The sequence below is a fragment of the Diorhabda sublineata genome, chromosome X, assembly GCF_026230105.1.
Source record: "Diorhabda sublineata isolate icDioSubl1.1 chromosome X, icDioSubl1.1, whole genome shotgun sequence".
Classification (NCBI taxonomy): Eukaryota; Metazoa; Arthropoda; class Insecta; order Coleoptera; family Chrysomelidae; genus Diorhabda; species Diorhabda sublineata.
In genome coordinates, this window is record NC_079485.1 from 17,802,973 (window position 1) to 17,825,724 (window position 22,752).

At 32.4% G+C, this 22,752-nt stretch overlaps 1 long non-coding RNA gene across 1 annotated transcript; it reads left to right on the forward strand.

The window, feature by feature from the left end:
- Positions 1 to 5,889: 5,889 nt before the first annotated feature.
- LOC130451333 (uncharacterized) lies at positions 5,890 to 20,640 on the forward strand. Its single transcript, XR_008910707.1, has 3 exons — positions 5,890 to 6,133; positions 18,558 to 18,703; positions 20,248 to 20,640. It is a non-coding gene; the product is annotated as an uncharacterized LOC130451333 (long non-coding RNA).
- Positions 20,641 to 22,752: the final 2,112 nt, after the last annotated feature.

Consider the following 22,752-nt stretch of genomic DNA (forward strand, 5'->3'; position numbering starts at 1 on the left):
AAATGAATTGATACTTTTCAAGTTCCGCTATCATCTATTACTACTTTTCCAGATTACTCTGCACAACTTTTTCTTAGGTTTTTTTATCATCACTTCCAATTTGTGTATCAATTTTTCTTGTTCTATACTTCTATCTATCGAATCTCTACGTTATTCTTTAACTTATTTGATACCTGTCGTTGACATCTCTTCATTTTTAATTATATCTTCGAGCTTTTTGCCGATTTTTTGTCATTAGAATATCTTCTTCCAAGCTCTTTTCCAATACATTCAATTTATTTTTAATTTCCTTCTGTATATTCATACTTTTTCCCACTTATTTACTGAGATTTTGTTATATAATTTCTTTTCTTTCTTTATATTGATATATTTTCAATTCGTTCGTTTCTATGAATTTTTCAAAGTATAGTAATGAATTATTAGGGGCATAATTTATTTCAACTATTTTTCGATTCTTTTTCTTAGGCCTTTCTCTACTTCTGCTAAGAATTTTATCAAAATTTCTGGATATCGTGAACATTGGTTCTGATCTAGGCAGTTTATGTACAGGTATTTGATTTGGTCGAAAAACTTTTTCATTTGGACTAAATACCTTTGCCCTGGTTGGATAATCACGATGTCGCTAGAATATAAGGTTCTATGTGAATCGGTTGCCTTGGGAAACTGGTATAGTAAAATCAATCAGTGTACTGTGTCACTCTAGGCTTCCACTAGTGCTTCTAAATAAGCTGATGATTTTTTCCAATTAGTTCCGAAGAGGATTTGATGAGCCAGTTATGAGATATACTATCGAATGCCTTTTTGGTGAACGATTCAACTCATAGAAAGATATTTCTTTTATCTTTTGACGTCTTCAATGATTGTTATTGACAGGATTTTGATTATCTAGAGCAAACATTTTGTTCTTGTGGAACAAGGCTCTTTTCAGCTAAGTATTGGTAGATTCTTTTAGTAAGGACACTTGTCAGATTCTTATATATTGTGTTGAGGCATGTGATACGTATGTAGTTCTGTGGTTTTTCCGTGTTTCCATTTTTCGCTAGTAGTATTATCTTCGCTTCTAAAAGCCATGTTGGAATCTTATACGAGTGTATCATGTTGTTGAACTGTCTGGCCAGGTGCTGAGACATGAGTGATTCTCATCCGCCTTGTATATAATCCTATGTATGACTGAGATTTTTTATTTCCAGTAGTTTCGTTGCCTGTCAAGAGTGTAGACTAACAAGGTCGATCAAGCCTCTCCCACTCTCGTTTAGGGGTGATGTTGTTCTGATAGTGAATTACTTTGGATGGTGGCTGTGATCATTGTTCATGTTTACATCTGAATACTCTCTAGCTGTTTTCGTCCGCTGTAAGATACTAGAAATGTACGTAGAAACAGGCGTGGTATGTGTGTTGATTGGTTGGACTCAGTTTCCTGCATTTAAATCGATTTTCATAAGTAGGTTCACTCTTTTGGTGTATTGGTCGTACATTTTAGCTTTCGCGTGATTGTAGTCTAATAACTTAGCCTGTTGAAATCCGTGGTATTCGTAGGTTACTCCATTTTTCATTGCCTGTACAATATCTCCGTTAAGTAGCTGCACATTATCAATCATTACAATGCGTTTCTCAATATGTAAAGAAGATGGGATATGATGCAGTTGGTGTTTCTGTTAGCTTTAATGTTGAATCCATACTTTGTATCATTGAGCACAGTAGATCCACAATAGATTACCAATGGACTCAAGAAATCATCCTGGTGTAATCCTCTACAAATTATGTATTGATATCTAGTTAGCCTAGACCATGCGTAAACAAAATATTGCATTACTATAGCAACGAACAATAACTTATTAGACGTGTCAGTGTAAAGTTTGACGTCAAAAAAGTAAACCAGAGTTACTCAATAAATTAAAAGAGAAAATATGTCCACCGAAATTGTGAAAACTGGAAAATTGGAGTATCGAGCCATCATCTGTATCTGTATTTAAAAGGGTTAAGAGGTAAGCAGATTTACGAAGATATGCTTATTACCCTTGATGATCAATGTCCTTCGTATGCGATTGTGAAAAATTGGACTGCAAGCTTCCAAAGAGGTGAATTTTTCATTGAAGGTGATCGGGAAGGCCACTCTATGGGAAAAAATTAAAACAAAAAGAAACATTTTTTTAAACGTCTAGAGACGTTGAAGTTTCGCTGTAATAAATGTATTAAATTAACAGGAGAATATGTTGAGTAATAAAATATTTTGACATTAAAATTTTGTTTGGTTCTATAGTAGGCTAAGAATTTTTCAATATATCCTCGTATGTTTGTTCGCCATCTTTTCATGATTGTAGAAAGAAAGCTTAAAATAGGTGGGTACATTATCAAATTAGTCCACACAAGTTGTTTTTCGCACCCTAGATGATCTCTTTTGCAGCCTCACTGTTCCTCTGCTAAGATGTGATACAAGCTATAACTTTCTTATATAAAGTGGAACGGCATGTGATAAGTCTGTAGATGTAGGTCATCCGTCTAAAAGCTTCTTAGTAGTAAATGAATGAAATCCTGTGCTAGAAACCTTGGAATATCTTCTGGGTTCTGAAAGAGGTGAGAAAATTGCTTCGCTAATTCCCTGAGTATGCTCGAAAATTTCTTAAGCCAAAAGTTTGGGATATTATCAACTCAGTTCTTTCCAGTTTTTGGTGATTTGAGTTACGTCAGTGCTTTTTTATGACTTGCCAATTTTTTCGGGACAAGTAATATTGGACTATTTTAGTCTGGAATTGAAGATTCAATAATTCCTTGATATAAAAATTTTTCAACCGGACTGTTAAGTTGTGAATGCGGACTGCGATAATTTCTTATATATACAGAGGTATTGTCTCCTACCGAAATCTTTTGTTCATAAAAATTTTGTACGTTAAAATATCGTTTTTCAAAGCAAATATGTTCCCGTAATCTTCACAATAACTTCTTTATCATATTCCAGAACTTCTAACTTCAACTATTTTCTTGGTGCTTTTCCAATCTTCTCAATTTTTGATTAAAATACTCATCATTCGTGCTTAGAATTCTGACATATGAGTTTTTCCGCGACATGATTGATCTGCCCTGCCTATAAATACAATTCTTGTTGCTCTACAATTTTATCATACAAGTTATACTCTGGATTATCAAAAATCTGAATAATTATTTACTTTCTAGACTTATGTGTGATTCCAATTGAGAATAATCTGATATGCACTTGTATTTATTTGACTCTATTAGTTGGTATAGAGAAACCTTATACTATATTAAAATTATGATTGAAAATTTTATTATTAAAATGATATTTCATCCACTCAAAATGTTTGCTAATCCCTGTGTTATCCTTTCAATATTTAATATATCGTTTGTTTGAATTAAATAATATTGGAAATTTTCGGAAATTTTCATTAAAGAGATGTATATGCTTCTGTACCTAGTATGAAATGGTAGATTCGACATTTGTTCCATTATGCCTATTGAAAAGCACAATTACAATTTGTAACATTCGTCTCATCATTCACATACACTTACATATTTGTTACTATTATAATTGTTATACCTATTGAATTTACTATCACTATCTTGATTGACATATATATATATATATATATATATATATATATATATATATATATATATATATATATATATATATATATATATATATATATATATATATATATATATATATATATATATATATATATATATTGCCACGGTTTTTAATATATTTGTATGTCCTTTCTTGAGGGTTACTGTAGTGAAATCTGCCATTATTGCTTCTTCTTCTTCACTACGCCTTCAACTGACATCATTTTTGATAGTACTACTTGTGTATTAGCAAAGTTACCAGCTGCTATGATGATTTCAGCACTAGCGTTAATTTTAAGAAGATTATACAATATTAGCATATAATAGTTGAATACATAGTACAACTGAACAAACACCAATTGAAATATTAAAATGGAAATTTAGATAGTGAAGATCTTTTTGATATAGTTATAAATCAGACATTTTTGAATAATTATATAGAGCAGCATCGTGAATAAACCAAATTCTTAGCGGAACAAATCATTAAAAGAACAATCTCAAAAAAAGTGAAAAAAAGAGACCCACCTATTAATTTGAAGCCAAGTATAAGAATTTTCACACAAACTTCTAAAAAAAGAAAGAAACTTCTTCCTAGATTTGATCCAAAAACAGTAAAATATAATAATAAAGTAACAGTAACTACAGTTCTTTATTAAACAAAAACCTAAACATGATATTAACAAACAGATTGACAATGACAATATATTACCCTATATCTATAAAATTGCGTCATATTTTTATCATGAATTAAGAGTAATAATTGCAGTATTTTTGAGGCAAAAAAATTCAACTTTATATTGGAATAGTCTCGAGAATATTGAAAATGGAGTTCGATATCAATTACATTTTTACACGTTTACACATCACATAGATAAAAAGAGATTTAATTGATGTACTTTTTAGTATTATAATTACAATTTGTGCAAACTATGCTGAACAATATAATAAAGCTATTACATCTCTTCAAAAATGATGAAAGGTGTATTATTTCGAAATTTAATCCACAAACTTCATCATCTACACATCGAATTGATAATTTAATACCTTCGTTTTTGAATTTGATGAATTTATATCAATACAAAATAACTTCGATCAAGTAAATATATCAGTACAATTTATTTCAATTAATAATATAATTATTCACTAATATTGAAATTGCAATTATTTTCGACCGTTTAAACACTCACTCTAATAGTATAATGAATGTAAATGAAATCAAATCCATTATTAACATGATGCTCAAACATCATAAGAAGAAGCAATTATTATATAATGAAGAAAAAAATTTATTGAAATATTGTGATATCATAGAAATCGTTGCTCATTATAATTGCATGGTCGTTTTTGTGAAACCAGTTAGTTATAAAATGTACTATTCGTTTAAAGCCAGACATATACAATTATGGTCCCAGAAGTAAAAATGTATTGATATATTGTGATATTATTGCAATCGATGCTCATAATAACTACATGCTTGTTTTTAATTTTTAATTTTCCAATTTTTATTTCTGATATATTTATTTATTATAATCTTCATTCAATTCCTAAAAAAATCTCTACAAGAATTGTTACCCTATTCACCTTAAATGACATTTAATACAGAGCTCTCCTAATATACGACTACAGCATGCTAAAATTTCGACGCCATTTATTTATTTCAAGAAGCCGTTTTTCAGTTCCACAGCAAGTCTTCTGATTGAATAAGCAAAATACTTCAGAAGAAGTCTCTGCATCTACTTTGCAATGGCATCTGCACACTATATTGATACCTTTCCATCGCCAACACAAACAGCAACTCGTTGTGCAACCCTCAACATTAAAGTTATCCAAGGAGTTATACTGATTGAGCTTACATTAGGATGCGTACATCATACTTCTGAAGAAAGTTATTTCAATACGAAAGAAGTTATTTCCGTAAAACCACTTATTCTTGCAAACTATCACTATCATCTATACGAGATTCAATACTAAGAAATATTAATAATAATAATTTAATGATATCAGCAGCTATTGATAAATTATCAGTTGATTTCTATAGATCCGTCGTTCTTCATAATGAGAAATTATCAATCTCGAAACTACTAATGAATTCATAATGAAATTTGTAAGAACAATCACTTTATCTTACTTGAACCTTTCACATATAGTATTATTTACTCTGTTAAAATTAATCTTTAAAATAATTTTTTATTATGTTAAAATAAGTCGAAAACGTGGCAACGCCGCCAAACATAAAGTATTTTCTATTTTTTTGTATTAATTAGAAATGTGTTGTTGATATATCTACAACTAACACATGTTTTAATATTATTAATAAATAATACAGTCCACACAACAACAATTAGTTTATTTGAACCAGCAAAGAATTTTAAACATTTTGGTCTTCGATCCAGATAAATATAAGATAGAAAAATATCTAAATAGTGTAAAAACTATCTGGAATTTAACAACAATCGAGTGTGTCCAGTGGCCCAGAGAAGAGGCGAAGAAAAATATCGAGCGAAGTAACAAGCGATAGTGACTAACTGACTGAACGACTGCAATTCAGGTACTTTTTCCATACAATTCCTATTTTATTCTATTTTTTCCTTTATCTTAGGATCATTTGTTCTATTTAATCAGAAAATGGTCGAACCTCTTCAATAAACTATTGAAAATTGATTCAATTATTTCAATAAAAATTACAATTTAAATGTGTTAAGACAATTTTAGCGTATTTTACATCGCAACAAGATATGCGACGTATTTTTCTTACAATTTTCAATTGAACAGTTTATAATAATACAATTTATTTTCTATTCATTCTAGGCAATTTATAATACAATTTCATTAGTTTGATTTATAAAAATCACATGCAATTATTTTAAAAGATACAAATTACTACTTTACTTACAATTTTAAGCCTAGTAAGAAGGTACAATCAATGTTAAGCAATTGAAGTAGCTATTTCATCACAATTAAGGTGCAATTTTCTGTCGTAGGTTATTTTTTGATAATAAATTACAATTTAAACTGCAATAATGCCCCCAATAGAGAATATTGACCTCACAATTTTATACCGTAAAAGAGGTACAATTAAACAAAAACTTACATTATTAGAAAAATTCATAGATAAAATTAACGACTCAGTTCCAGGATTTAATGAAATACAAATGCGATACGACAATCACTTAAATTTATTAGATGAATTTGACAAAATCCAATCGATTATAGACTCTGAATGTAAAGAGGATGACTTAGATGAACAATTCAATGAACGCGATACATTTCAAGATAGATATTATGCTGCTTTTGATTTTTTGAAACAATTTATACAAACTTTACAACCACGTCTAGATACAAGCGTTGAACAAAATTCAAATTCAGTTAACAACATTTCGTCGAATAATTTTGATCCTCTTCAGAATGTTTTATTACCAAAGTTAAAATTACCTAGCTTTTTTTTTAAAACTATCATATGTGACAATACAAATTTGAATGAGAATCAGAAATTTCAGTTTTTAAAGGCGTCTCTAGAAGGGTACGCTTCTCGATTTATTGAAGGTTTAGACAGTACAGACAAACCATTTGAAAGAGCTTGGAACCTTTTAGGTGAAAGATTTGATAAAAAACAATTCTTAATCGATAGCCATTTCAAGTCTATTCTAAGTGTGCAAAATATTGTTAGAGAAAATTATATACAATTCCGTAAATTATTAGATGAAATTTCTAAACATTTAACATCGCTAGAAGGCTTAGAGTTAACTAAAGATATTTTATACGACTCCTTTATTATTTATATTGTGTCCAATAAATTGGACAAAAATACGATTCGTGACTGGAAAGAAATGAAATACCATTCTGAATTACCAACTTTGGACGAATTTATGAATTTCTTGAAAGACAAATCTGACATTTTACAATGTTTGGACGAGTCTCAACAATCAACTAAATCCATAAGCAATTTAAGTATGAATAAGAACAATCCAGTACATATGCTTTTATCAACAAATAAATCATTGTCCTGTAATTATTGTAAACAAGCTCATACAATTTATAAGTGTCCTCAGTTTTTAGCTTCAAATGTTGATACAAGAATTCATAAAATTAAAAATGCGAAAATTGTTTACTTGCAGGTCATGATAAACAAAATTGTAAACACGGCAAATGTACAATATGCAAAAGGAAGCACAATACACTGCTTCACAAACAATATAATGTAGTACCCCCGGCAAATAATCCTTATAATGAACCAACAACTTCGATGAATGTAGTTGTAAACCACAATAATTCAAACACGATTTTAAAAGTGGAAACTTTCACCAATTCACTGTTATCTACCGTCTCATGTCAAATTAAAGACAACAAAGGCAATTTTCATCAAATAAGAGCACTGCTGGATTGTGGAGCTCAATCCAATACAATAACTGAAAGGCTATGTAGTTTACTAAATATACCATTGTTACCTACCAATGTCTCAATTTCTGGAATAGGTAAATCTGTATCTTATATAAATAAAAAATGTTCTATTTCTCTTTATTCTTGCGTTAATGATCATGAATATACAATTTCATGTTTAGTCGTCCCTGTAATAACTGGTAATATTCCATTTGCTTATTTTAATCCTAGTACATTAAAGATACCAGTTTTGGATGTCCACAAGAAGTCGATTTATTGTTGGGCGCCAATATATTTTGGGATTTATTATTAAACGAAAAAATAAAATTGGGAAATAATATGTTAGTTAACACTGTATTTGGATGGATAGTAACAGGTGCGCTTCCAATTGATAATAATAAAACAATCATGTGTAACCTTTCAAGTCATATTCCTGAAGATGACCAGTTAAAGAAATTCTGGGAAATTGAAGAAATAAAAGGTAGTAATCAATTTTTATCTCAAGACGATATTGTGTGTGAGTCTTTATTTAACGAAAATACTTTCCGCATAGAAAACGGTCAGTTTGTAGTAAAATTCCCGTTAAAACAATCCCCAGAACTATTGGGCAGGTCTAAACCCGAAGCAATTAGAAGATTTAAGACATTAGAAAAACGGTTCGCGGATGTTCAATTTAAACAATTATACACCGATTTTATTCAAGAATATGAAACTTTAGGTCATATGACTAAATTAACTATTGAACCCGATGGAATTAAATACTTTTTACCACATCATGGTATTTTCAAAGAAATGAGTACAACTCGTTTACGCGTAGTTTTTGATGGAAGCTGTAAGACGTCTACAGGGTGGTCGCTTAACGATCTACAATATATCGGCCCTAAAGTTCAGAATGACATTATAAACATTCTTTTACGATTCAGAACATATAAATTCGTGGTTTCCGCTGACATATCAAAAATGTATCGTCAAATTCTCATAGATCGAGAGCATAGACCTTTACAACAGATACTATGGCGTGATAACCCCAAAAGTAACTTTTGCATTTATCACTTGAATACAGTTACATATGGAACTCGATCCGCTCCATATCTGGCTATCAAGTGTATTAAGACGCTAGCGGAACACAATATGAATCAATACCCCAAAGCCTGTGAAACAATACTAAAGGACATGTACGTGGACGATTTGTTGGCCGGTTCTAACGATTTAATAGAATTACAAAAGTTATGCAAAGACATATATGATGTCTTATCATCCGCTAATTTCATTTTAAGAAAGTGGATTTTTAATAATTTTCAAGTAGTTTGTGGCTTCAAAGATAACAATATCTCAAATGCAATTTTAGATATAGGTGATAAAGAAAGTTGTAAAACTTTGGGAATCCAATGGGACAATAAAAATGACATTCTAAAATATACAATTAAACAATTTACCCATCGAAACACAATTACTAAACGTCACATTCTTTCAATTATTGCTCAAATTTACGATCCTTTAGGGTTATTGAGCCCTTCAATAGTTATTGCAAAATTAATAATACAGAAATTATGGTCCCTACACATTAGATGGGATGAGCCTATTCCACAAGATATAGAACAAACTTGGTATCATCAATTATCTATTCCTAGAAATGCTATTTATTTAAACTATGTACTTACAGATGTCCATTGCTTCTGCGATGCATCGAGAGATGCATATTCATGTTGCATATACTTAAGTAGTGTTGACGATAGCGGAAATTATAACGTTCAATTACTATGTGCCAAAACCAAAGTGTCGCCACTGAAGACAATAACAATTCCAAAACTTGAATTGTGTGCTTGTCTTCTAGGAGCACAACTAGTGAATACTGTGGTCAATGCCCTCAATTTAAAAAATATTCATTATTGTTTGTGGTCCGATTCTCAAGTCGCCCTATGTTGGATTAACACGGAACCCAATTTATTACAGACCTTTGTTGCTAATCGCGTATCTAAAATACAATCTCTCACGAACATTGAAAATTGGAGGTATGTTAGTACTAAGGAAAACCCTGCAGATTTAGCATCTCGAGGTATAACGCCTAAAATGCTGATGTCAAGTGCAATTTGGTGGAAAGGACCTCAATTTTTATTGTTACAATCATCAGATTGGCCAATTACTAATTTTTCAATTTCTAAACAAGATCTCCCAGAACTAAGAAAATCTAAAACTATTTTGGTCATATCACAACATACAAAAATTTGTGATTTATTTACAAAATTCTCTTGTTAACAACGATTAAAAAGAGTCACAGCATATTGTATGCGTTTTATCAATAAGGCACGAAAATCTGATACCAAAGTTATTGGTAACTTCCAACAATTTCTTAGCATGCTTAAAACGCTTTGTATCTAGACGAGGTGTTCCCAAAATAATATATTCCGATAACGGAACTACATTTCACGGCACTAACAACTTATTGAAAGATCTTAGTAAATTTTTATTTAACAATCAGGCCTCTATTGTCAATTCTACCAGTCAATATAATATACAATGGAAGTATATTCCTCCGTACACCCCAAATCATGGCGGATTGTGGGAAGCAGCCGTTAAAAGTTGCAAATTTCATTTGAAGCGAGCTCTTATTAATAATAATGTGACTTACGAAGAAATGTGCACCTTAGTGATACAAATCGAAGGTATATTAAACTCTCGACCATTGTTTGCGCAATCAAATGACCCTAATGACTTGTCACTCATTACACCATCCCATTTCTTAATAGGTCGAGTTCTGACCTCCATTCCCAACATTGACTATACTAATACCAACAAGTATCGTTTGACTCGATTAGAACACATCCAGAAACTCTACCAACAATTTTGGCGAAGATTTTCAAGACAATATATTTCTCAGCTACATCAGCAGTACAAGTGGAAAGACGCCCCATCAACTATTTCTGTGGGCACTTTAGTCTTAATAAAAAACACCCTATATCCACCATGCCAATGGCCAATGGGAATAATTAGGAAATTATTTCCCGGAAGAGACGGCATTACAAGAGTTGCTGTAGTCCAAACCCATAAGGGACTAATTATTCGTTCCATCAGACATTTGTGTCCATTACCAAGACAAGAAGACATAGACAATTAAATCGATTTATTGCAATCTTAATACAGTGATAGACTTTGTAAACATAGGTATATATTATCAAGTAAATTTCTACAATAAGCTGTTTTCAAGGCATCCCTTCAAAGAGGGGGCTATTATGTTAAAATTAATCTTTAAAATAATTTTTTATTATGTTAAAATAAGTCGAAAACGTGGCAACGCCGCCCAACATAAAGTTTTTTCTATTTTTTTGTATTAATTAGAAATGTGTTGTTGATATATCGCCATTAAAACCCAACTAACACATGTTTTAATATTATTAATAAATAATACAGTCCACACATCAACAATTAGTTTATTTGAACCAGCAAAGAATTTTAAACATACTCTAAATGACTTTGAAATGCTAAGAAAGCAACTCATCAAAATTTATTTAACGGAAGTTCTCCTTATTAATAAGGAACATGAGGACGAAGTCAAATGCAAAGGAGGGAGGGAGGATAAATGTGAACGTTACTCCAAAAATAATGCGAATATGCGACATCAGCATAATTAAATTAGAAATTCTCATACAAATTGTTATTGTTGTTGTTTTTATTAAGCTTGGTTTACACTATATAACTGGAGAGCTATATAAAACTCAGCTATATACAGCCCCGTAAGCTACATATAGCTCTGCTACATACTGTAAACTTCTCTCTATATCTCATATAGAACTGACAGTTATTCTGTCTCTTTTAAGTAAATTCCATTTTTTTTAAACCGAAAAAGTAATTCTTATGCGATTAGGATTTTTAAAATTTTGAAAATAAGACCTAATTAACTGAAAGCGTCCGTACATGACTCAATTTACACTACGTAACATTATGCAAAAAATTAGATCATCTGAAAGAGATATTATGGAGCAAATTCAAACTTTGGAAAATAATGTTACGCCCAAAATTTGTAACAAATAAAATAAGAAAATTTTGAGCTAAAATCTGAAATTGAGAAATTAGAAAGGAAGACCAAGAGAAGCGGTGCATTAATCTTTAATTTAGAGAACTAATCAGGAACTCTTTCTACTAAATATATACAATTCTCATACCATATATAAACTACTAGAGATAAATTTAACATAGGATCACTTTTTATTTTTGTATACTTGGAAACAGATGCGCCAATGAAAGAAAGTTCTCACCAACATTAAAAAATCGATTGGTCTGTGAAAATTATTATAAATTGTTATCTCAAACGACTTGACTGAATACTAGAATACAATCCATAATACACCCCGTAGACATCTTAGCAGACTGGAAAACGAATCTAACATAAGGGCCTACATTAAAGGAGATAAACCATATACTGAAGGTGGAGAAATCCTAACAGTCTTAGCCCCTGAACAGCAACAAAGTCAAAGTCGCTTGGCGGCAAGATCTTGAGCTTTAGAAATCGAGAAGAAAAAACCTTCAGATCAAAAAATAAAGGAGGGCAATTTTGTACAGTTTCATATTTACAATACTCTCTATATAAAAAAGCCCTTGAGATGTTCTTCAAATATTGTGAACATAGATCGAGCTAAAGCACTAGAAGTCTATATTACAACTTTTTATAATAGAAATATTCTGATTACTACTATATAAAAACTCTCTGCTCAAAATTTTGAGGTTATAGCATTACACTCTAACTATCTAGAAAACACCACAAATAGTGTGGGACGTTCATTCTTCAAAGATGAGTTGAGCGTGGATATTTTAAATGTAGAATCCAAAATTTAAAATTTTCAATAAAAAAAGTAGCCTTCCAAAACACTCATTCATCACTTGCACGGAAAATCTCAGAATTAGAATTTATTAAAAAATTCACTTCTCCGAATTATAAAAAGTATTGTAACTGATCATTACTTAACCAGTATCGTAGTCTGAAATGTATCTAATAAACCAAAATCAGCTTACGAATAATAAATGAGAAGGGTGATTTCGAGAAAATTCAACAAGTAGATGGTATGACGGACTATTTTCTAGACCTGGTAATTGAAAACATTAAATAAAACAATAATTTAATAATAGTATCACTAGAAAGTTATGAGCAATGGATAATTAAAGATTGGCTCTGAGAGAGTCCACAAGCTCATTTAAGGCCAAAACTAAGGCCTGAATGTTTTAAACTGAAGGATCATTAGGCGCACTGCTGAAATTTACTTCGCTACCCTTATCCTCACATTAGACAGCGCATTTGCTAAGATACTGAAGGACGAAGGCTACAAAGTCACAGTCACATCAAGCGAGCCTAGGAGGAAAATATTTGTCTCAACAAGCATGATAGACCAGGAGCGGCAGAGCTGCTCCGAACTATCCTTAAAATTTTACCTGTTCATGAATTCACAAACCAAGATTTTGCCACCGCTATTGTGGAAGTATTAACAGACGGTGGAAAAAGGCATACACTGATAGTCTTAGCTTACCTTCCTGGCGACGTGATTCAATCTTCAACAGAAAAATTCCTGCGAGACATCAACTGCTGTTCGGAGAAAAGGAGACACTTCATTATTAGCGCTGACGTCAACGCACACCAGATCAGATGGGCAGCACCGATAAAAATGGAAAAGGTGTATCTCTTTGAATATTTTAACTCTAACAACATTGACAACAAAGGCAATAGACCTAGTTCTAGGAAAAAATGTTCTAGACATAATATTATCAGCTGTTTTCATATCACAAACAATAACAAACTGGTTTGTGACAGCTTAACCCTCTCTGTCTGGTCACTTAATATCGCATTCGACCCGGTTTCAATATCGACTTACCTAGAGTAAAGGAGAGTTCTAGAACTCACTAACTTGAAGTAGTACATCGAGAGCCTGGAGGAATCTTCTTACAACAATGAGACTATCGAAGAACTAGAAGAAAACTCCAACTACTTTTCTTACTCAATAAAAGTAGAATATGAAAACAACTGCCCAGTAAAATCAAAGGCAATCCACAGAGATGTACAATTGGCCTTGGGCAAACTATGCCAAGGAACTCAGATAATCTATGATAAGAACTTGACGACAGTTAGTCAAAACCCATTCAAACGAAATTGGACTACTTCAAAAACTAAAACGAGAATATATCAATAATAAGCAAGAAAGATATACTTCTAAAGACTCAGTTTTTTGAAAGCTTTACAAATCACCTGGTAAAAACGGAATTTTTCCAGCCATGCTACAGAAAGTCTTGGAATGAATAAATATCTTCGAAAACTTGTTGAAGTCTCCTTGATTTTATATTACATATCCAAAATATGCCAAGAGGCAAAAGTAGTGTTCATTCCAAGGACCAAAGTCTTACCGCCCGATCAGCCTCATTCCCTTTTCCTTAAAAAGGGGGAGAAAGCCATAGACTTATACGTTAGAAGCAGTGACGTATAAATAATTCGCAATTAAATGAGAAAGTCCAGTACAAGTGCACTAAGTTGCCTAAGTCAAGACATAGAGAACGCTATTGACAGCGGGAGCAGTCGTCATCGACAAAGAAGCATTCTTTAGAATACTTCACATTAATCCATCAAAAGAATGTTAAAAGAGCAAGAATTGGAAATCCTCATTCCAAAATAGATTGAAGTGATACTATAATAGCGTATAAATAATACGTGTACGCGGATGATAGTGGTAGTAAAGGGCAAGAATGAAAGCATAATATCTGTCAGGATGCAAACAGCCCTGAAAACAATTAAAAACTGGGCATATGAAGGGCAACCCTAGTAAAAAAATACTTTTCTCATGTACCGGAGTATAAACGAAGTTAAAGCATCTCTTAGTTGCATATATTACTGGCCAAAAATGATCGAAGATGTGAAAAATTTTATCAAAAATTGTGTCACATGCTAAAAAAATAAATACGATAGGAATACCTCTGTAGTCAAATTTAGCCCAACAGCCACAGCGTTTAAACATGTACTCTCTCTCGGCCATATCTCGGGAAATAGTACAGCTTCGGGAAAAAAATTTATAACAAAAGTGACCTTGACAAAAACCTGGAAATTGTAGGTCCACCGCCAGAGGGCGTAATTAAATACCAAAAACTATAAAATGAATAATTTACAATTTTTGCCTAATTAAGATGCATTTGAACTATAATTATCGTACTCTTCAAGAATTTCAGCGTATATTCTACTCTACAAGTTTTAGTCTATCTCTTGAAATAAGAGGTGGGGGGAAGCGAGAACTTTACTATGAAAAAACGCCTGTAAGTCCAGTTATACTTAACCTATCTATGCAAACTTAGTCTTTTTGAAGAGAGCTCCTTTCTACCAATGTAAGAGTTATAATTTCGAAACAACCCAATGAGTAACGTATCCGATAGAGGGCGCTAATTATTTATTGTTTTAAATCTAGCTATCCTTGAAAAATGTTAAATGAAAACATGCAGTTTTAATTGAGGAATATAAAAGTAGACCAAATTAATAACAGAATAGCGAAAACCGCATGTCGATATATTTTTCGTATTACGAGATATCCTAAGAAATGTTTAAATTTTAATCATTTTCCTTTAAACATAAATTACTCCGGGTTGACTGAACGGAAATAAAAAGAATACTTCAATGGAAGGAAATTCCCGCCTTCAATATCTCATTTCCTTTTTAGAATCAACAAAAATCTGCTTTCAAAATATTTTATCCATATTTTCGATAATGCTTACTCTTCTTAGTTATTAAATGCTTGTAGTATTAGTATGCACGACTTACAAATTACAGAAATTTCCATTTGATATCGAATTAAATGAACTAAAAATAATGTTTACTTCCAATCACTAACATATGAATCTAACGATAGACATATTTTCATAATTAAATTTATAATACATTTTCTGCCGCGGAAGAATAATTGAATCATCCCAGTACTTTTTCATGTGTTACTGGAAGATTTTGTTCCATATAGTGACTTAGCTGCACACTAATTTTGAATAAACATATGATATGAGAGGATAGATAAAGTCTAGTGCACATATATGTTGACAGATACTATTAACGAAATATTTCGATTATCAATTTTCATAACATTAATAAATTATTGAACACTCAAATTTAAGTTGTGTATGAATAATTCCGTCCCTTTACATAGTATCCCACAAGAAGATGCTCACGCTGTATATTTCGCAATAAAGTTACAGTGTTACACTTTTTTTAATTATATGTCAAAATAGTTGATTAGTTGTGGTAATAAGTACTCATATCATCATTTTTATCTAATATACTCGAATTTTTAAATTTGAGTGATTTGTGAACTGACATCTGACTTATTTGTGGGAGAGTTGTATCCTCATAAAATTGACCGTCACTTGTTTCATTTGAATCAAAATATTAGAACTGTATTCCCAAATTCAATGGTATTTCAAAGGAATGGGATCGATAAATCGATATATTTCCATTTGTAACCAGATTAATCAATATTTCATGATTTTGTAAATCTTGCTAGTTTCCATTACATTAAAAACATTTTTATTCATCAAGCAGAAGACGAAATAAAATTGCTGGACTCTAGCATTTCTAAGATCCATGATTGAATATTTAGAATCTGATATGTAATTAAATCAAGTTGTATGAATAATTGACCTTAAAAACATCATCAGGTCTTATGGTACCACGAAACGTATGAGACTTCAAACTTTAAGTGTGGTCCCACACCACAACTAGTTACCGAAGAAGATAGTATACATTATATTCAAAGTTCAAATGAGAGATTACAATAATAGTTTGGCGTATAAGAAACACTTTTAGATTTTCGCCAAAGAATGTCCTTGAATCAAATATCATATCATTCAATTCAATCAAATTACTTCATATTATTTCACCCAAATATTATACAGAAGTTTCACTAACTCTGGTTCAACCAAATTATTCATTCATAAAGTGTACAGGAGATTCCTGATTACGTTATTTTTTAGTTCATTTGTAATGGCAAATAAAACACTAAACTTTCTTCTTATTCACCTTTACTACATCATTAAATTATAAACAAATAAGTAGTGGACTGTATTTACTATTCAACTAAATTGTACTTTGAAACTAAAACATTTATCCACTCTTGCTAATTGACATAAACCAAAATGCATAATATATAAATATAAGATAGTAGCGCGCTAATAATCACACGCACGCTACCAAGGCCAAAAAGCAAGTGTTACATTTCTTTTTCTATTTATCTTTTGGCCCAGCGTTAGCCGACGGAGACAAGCAAAAAAAGGTCTAAAAATAGAAACCATAATACAGCTTGTTGCCACGGTAACAAAATTCAGTATATCCGGCGAACAGATTAATAACAAGAAAGAAATATACATATATACGAGATGCGTTCACAACATACCCCCCACCTTGGAAGAATATCTTCCAAAATAAACCAAAAGTCTAATCAAAATCACTATCTAATCAAAGTCATTATCAGGTAACACACAAATCTTGGACAAAGCACGTTTAATGATTCCGGTACGAGTCCTTATTTCTGCTACTCGGCATCTTCCATCAGGGCCAGGAATTAGCTTCACAATACGTCCAAGCTTCCATAGTGTTGGGGCCAGATGGTCATCTTTAATAACCACCATTTGATTTTCTTTCAAACCTGGTTGCAACAATTTCCATTTAGATTTGGTTTGGAGTTCAGACAAGAACACCTTGGACCACCGCTGCCAGAAATGTTGGTACATCTTTTGAATCTGCTGCCATTTATCCAGTCTGTTTTCTTTAACATCTTGATAATCCCCATCTGGCAGAGACGTGAGTCGCTTACCAACAAGGAAATGACCAGGACTCAGGACATCAAAATCATTAGGACTAGGGGACATAGGAACCAAAAGTCTAGGTCTGGAGTTTAGAATGGCCTCTACTTGCGTAAGCAAAGTGGAAAAACCTTCGAAGGTTAAAGAATATGTTCCCAAGACACGTTTTAAATGGTATTTACAGGACTTAACCCCCGCCTCCCATAAACCTCCAAAGTTTGGCGAATGAGCAGGTATAAAATTCCAATTTACATTATCTTTTTCAAGCTGTTCTTGTAGGCTTCCATACTGGCGTCACAAAATCCGTATATTTGGATCTCCACTGGATCCAAACATATAACTTGTCGTTCAATCTCGCATTCATTTAAAACAAAGAATTTTTTTCTTAACTCTCTCCAATAAAAATCTAAGTTTGAAGGCAAGATTCGTCCCAACTTATTTTTAACTGCCATAGTCCTTGCAGCAAAATTTTAACCAAAACTATGATAGGGCTTAATATCCCAAGAGGATCAAAGATTTTAGAAGTATCTGAGAGGATGCTACGTTTGTTTACTTTAGAAACATTGGTAGGAAAATTTATATAATACATTAATACATCCTTTTTAAAAAACCAATACAAATCCAATGTCTTATTGGAATCCTTTTCCTCAAAAATTACATTTTCCTCTGAACTAGATGATCCTTGAATACCAGCAATGACCTCAGGCCGATTTGATATCCACTTCCTTAAATTAAATCCAGCACATCCAAGAATTTCTTTAATTGTTTACACACATCAATCATTTCAGTAACAGAAGACCCTCCACAGAGCATATTATCCACGAAAAAGCCATGCAAGATAACAGTAGAAGCTTCTGGATGTGCTTCAAGATTGTCCAATCCTAACTGCTTCAAACAGCGTATGGCCAAGTACGCTGCTGACCTGGTAACATAGGTAATAGTATTTAAAATATACTCCTGAACATCTTCATCAGGTTTTCTTCTCCATAAGATTTTTTGAAGACATCTTTGTTCTGAAGCCACCCAGACCATACGATACATTTTTTCAATGTCCGCACAAACAACCACATTAAACTGCCTAAACCTGAGCAGAATATCCAATAAGTCATCCTGAATGAACGGCCCAGTATGTTGGATATCATTCAGTGACACCAGTATCAGTAGAAGCAGACAACTCTAAGATTAGTTGTTTGGCTTTGCTCGTTTAATACACCATGGTGTGGAAGAAAATATGATATGCCACCAATCGAAATCTCATCACAAAGTGTCATATGACCCATTTGCTCATATTCATTCATAAAAGAGAAGTACATTTCCTTTAAAATGGGGTTTTTATTTAACCTCCTTTCCAATGAGTGAAACCTACCCAAAGCATGACTTCTGGAGCCACCTAGCTTGTCTATAGAATCACAAAGTGGAAGCTGCACAACAAACTTCCCGTCATCAGTACATCTATATTTGGTTTTATCAAACATATCTTCACAAAAGAGACTTTCTTTTGACATTGTTGAGGTTACAATTGATGGAGGCTCCTCAACCTGTCAGAATTTCTCTAACTGGTCCTCAATACATGGTGTTGTTTTGACAAAGTTGCATAATCTAATTGTAGCTTCCGGAACCACAATGCTGCCAGACAACACCCATCCAAACTTAGTTTTTTGCATGACTGGTTGCTTTTCGCCAAGACTTATTTGCCCAATACAAAGAAGACTATAGAAGATTTCAGCCTCTAATAAGATGTCAATGTCTCCTGGCTCAGCTAAAGATGGTTCAGCCCATTTTAGATGGTTTGGTATTTTTAAATGCGATATATCTAAAGGCCGACTAGGATCATTATCACCAATTTTTGAAACCACTAAGCATGATATGCTTGCCTCCAAATTATTATGAAAAGAAGCAATTTTCACATTGCACTTTGACTTAATATTTGAAACCAACTGATTAATTCCCTGATTACGTTATTTTTTAGTTCATTTGTAATGGCAAATAAAACACTAAATTCACCTTTACTACATCATTGAACGATAAACAAATAAGTAGTGGACTGTATTTACTATTTAACTAAATTGTACTTTGAAACAAAAACATTTATCCACTCTTGCTAATTGACATAAACCAAAATACATAATATATAAATATATTATAAGATAGTAGCGCGCTAATAATCACACGCACGCTACCAAGGCCAAAAAGCAAATGTTACATTTCTTTTTCTATTTATCTTTTGTCCCAGCGTTAGTCGCCGGAGACAAAGCAAAAAACTAAAAAATTAATAACAAGAAAGAAATATACATATATACGAGATGCGTTCACAACATAAAGATATGACTGATAAATCTTCTCTAATTTGAACAGGCATTACTCATTCATTGTGATTTTTTTTTCAAACATGGCACATAAAATAAATCCTTGTGTTGCAGTATACGAATTATTTTATGTGTCAAAACAAATTATCAACTATAATATAGTCTATTTCAGAAAGGTATAGAGCAATAAAATGGGGAATACGTCCAGTTCGACTCAATTTCGGTGTCGGCCATAGTTGTATGTCTTGAAATATTGTGTGAGGATTACTTCGTAGTAGATTACACAGTTACGTTTTGCGTTTAACAGGTATCGTTTAGCCTTCTATTAGTGCTTCTGCTTAATTTCAGATTCGGTTTAACCATGCGCCGTAACGGCAATGGTACCTTACCCAAAATTTTTAGACCTTTGTAATTATATTTGTTTGGTTTAACGCATCAGTATTTGCTGTTAAGCCGTAAATAGTGTTCACAGTATTATAAGATTAGTAATATAATAATTCTCCACTATCAGTGAATGAAAAACCTATTATTTTAAATGTACACGATTGCATAAAATACGATTACCCGAAACTGTCGACCGGTGTTCTCGAATGACTGGAGTTGGAAAGTCCACGTTTTAAAATTATTGCGAGGGAGAAAGATAGCAGGCTAAGTGGAACCTCCCAAAAAAAGTCCAGGCAGACCAGTAAAAGTCCTTGATGAAGACACTGAAAATTCGAAAAAAAGTTCACTCTTTTTATTTTAAAAAAGAAATACTCACCCTAGATAAGATTTTAATAGAGCTTGGCCAGGATGACAATATTACGTTATAATTAAAAAACTTTTATGGACCACTTTGAGAAAACTGGATTTTGCCTGGAAAAAGCATGAACGTAAAGCACTTTTACTGGGAAGCATTGAAATTGTTTGCTGGCGATGAAAATACTTAAGAAGTATAAAGCAGTACAGAACAGAGCAGAAGAAAATCTTTTATCTTGATGAGACGTCGATTAATGAAGGTTATACAGTACCAAAAATGTGGCAAGACAAAAATATAACCAGTGCTCGCCAAGCTTTCATGGAAGGCCTGTCAACGGGTATTAAGGTGCCTTCAGGTAAAGGGAAAAGACTAATAATCGTCCATATTGGAAGCGAAGAGAGATTTTTAATAGAAGGTTTGCTAACCTTTCAGTAGTGCCATACGGAAGATTACTACAAGACTATTTTGATGAAATGATAAAATATCTTCCGGCTGATTTGGTAGTAGTTATGGATAACGCAAGTTATCATTCTTGACGCATAGAGAAGACTCCAGCTTCATCTTGGAGAAAATAAGAAATTATTTACTGGTTAAGATATAACAGAAAAACATAGTGTAACTGTGCTGCGCACACTACCGTATAATTGCGAACTGAATCCTATAGAACTTATATAGGGGCGAGTGAAATGATTTGTAGCAAGACACAACACGACATTCAAAATGAAAGACGTTAAGCTACTGTTTGATGAAGCTATTAAGGAGGTGACACCAAAGAATTGGCGGAAAGCAGTCCAGCATGTCATTAAAAAAGAAGAGAAAATGTGGGATCTTGACTACTTCCGTACTACGACCCGTTAATTATAACGTCAAGAGGAGATGACAGTTCCTCAGATGACGAAGAATATTCACCTAAATATTCACGATTCATATTTAGGTATTAAAAAAATTAGAGTACATCATTACATTAACGAGGAATGTGACGAAGTGGTTCAGCTGCGTAAAAAATTTCCAGAACTATTTTATAACAACTAACAGTATTCCACATCAAATAAAAATAGATTCTCACACAAAATTATACTTACATGGGTTGTATCGAAAGAGTCTTAACGATTCGGGGGAGCAAAAATGGAGAAAACCTTAATATCGCTGACTATTCAGGTTATTATCAAAAAAATATGGACCTATTAAATTACTACCCACTATTCCTGCCCACACATTAACACAAAATGGATGTTGATTCTTGGTTTGTGTTGTGCCATGAGAACTTTCTTCTCACATAAATGTAAATTATGGGAATTCATATAACCGTCTCGTGTGAAACCAGCTTCACTAGTGAACAGTTCTTAACTAGAAACCAACGAGTGTAGGTCAGTCTTGATGGATAATCCTCTACTTCCATTGCATGCACTTTCTGGATTTAGAAGGGGTAGAAGATTTGCCACTGTAGAAGCTAGTAAATAGTGATATTTTGCGTACGTTAATTGTAGTATCATCTTAACTGCATTTAATGTATTTGCTTTGAAGCTGGTGTTCGTATAGTTCGTTGTTGAACTTCGTCACTTATGTTTTAGTAGGACACTTTCTAAAATATCATTTCATAAAAATAATAGAAACATGTCCACTTAATTTATGTAGACAAACCTGTTTTTCGTAAGTTGCGATGAACCTTAACAAAAGTTCTCCAGTCAGGTATAATTCTGCTCGGAGAGCGTTCAGTATACAACCTTCTGGCTTCTGACAAAATACCAAAAGCCAAACCATACATCAAATCCATGTCGGCATATTCACTAGAGGTATGGGCTAATTATTGATGACAGGTTTTGAAAAGATTGCCAGCAAACTAACATCAAAAAATTGAGTCTCTTGCAAATTTTTAGAGAATATCATGTAGTGTAGCTTATTTGACAAAAGTCTACTGGATGAAAAATTATTAATCTC